Here is a 779-nt window from a genome sequence, read left to right as displayed (position 1 = left end):
TGTGTGTGTGTGTGTGTGTATGCATGTGTGTGTGTGTATTTATGACTGTGTTTGTTCCCCATCAACACTTGGTTCTGGGCAAATGTTTTCTACTACAGCCTCAGACCAACCAAAGCCTTGTGAGTGGATTTGACAGACGGAAACTGAAAGAAGCGTGTCATATATATGCCTATCTATATATATATATAGATATGTATATATATATATTTCTTTGAGAGTTAGAGGTTGGAAAACCAACCAAGGGATAGTGCCTATCCAATATACTGCTGGTAGTGTACCCAATTATTCATACCCAAATGCTGGTTATTGCGTGGCATCTTATTGTTGGCTTTATTTCATTTTGAAAAATAAAAATTTATTTTATGGTTTATTATTGTTTATTTTGAATTGCATATATTTTTTCTTGATGATCTCTGATAACTATATCTGGCCTATTGGCCTTAATTTCTCTGTCTGTGTGTATTGGCATATCACATAGTATGGTTGCTTTCTCATTTTCTGTGACCTTTTCTGGCATGTGCCTATGCCATCTTTTTTTCTGTGGCTATTCTATAGTGTTGGCATAGCTTCCAGTGCATATAGGTCTCAACTCTATTATTATTATTATTATTATTATTATTATTATTATTATCATTATCATCATTATTATTATTATTTAAGATGACAAGCTGGCAGAACCATTAGCATGCCGGGCAAAATGCTTAATGGCATTTCATGTCTTTATGTTCTGAGTTCAAATTCTGCTGAAGTCAGCTTTGCCTTTCATCCTTTCTGGGTCA

At 34.3% G+C, this 779-nt stretch overlaps 1 protein-coding gene across 1 annotated transcript in view; it reads left to right on the top strand.

The window, feature by feature from the left end:
- The window catches only part of LOC106876113 (uncharacterized), a 172,970-nt gene that overhangs the window by 110,753 nt on the left and 61,438 nt on the right, over positions 1-779 (top strand). The window lies entirely within an intron of this gene.

The sequence above is a fragment of the Octopus bimaculoides genome, chromosome 27 (assembly GCF_001194135.2).
Source record: "Octopus bimaculoides isolate UCB-OBI-ISO-001 chromosome 27, ASM119413v2, whole genome shotgun sequence".
Classification (NCBI taxonomy): Eukaryota; Metazoa; Mollusca; class Cephalopoda; order Octopoda; family Octopodidae; genus Octopus; species Octopus bimaculoides.
This window is presented reverse-complemented; position numbering and strand designations above follow the sequence as displayed.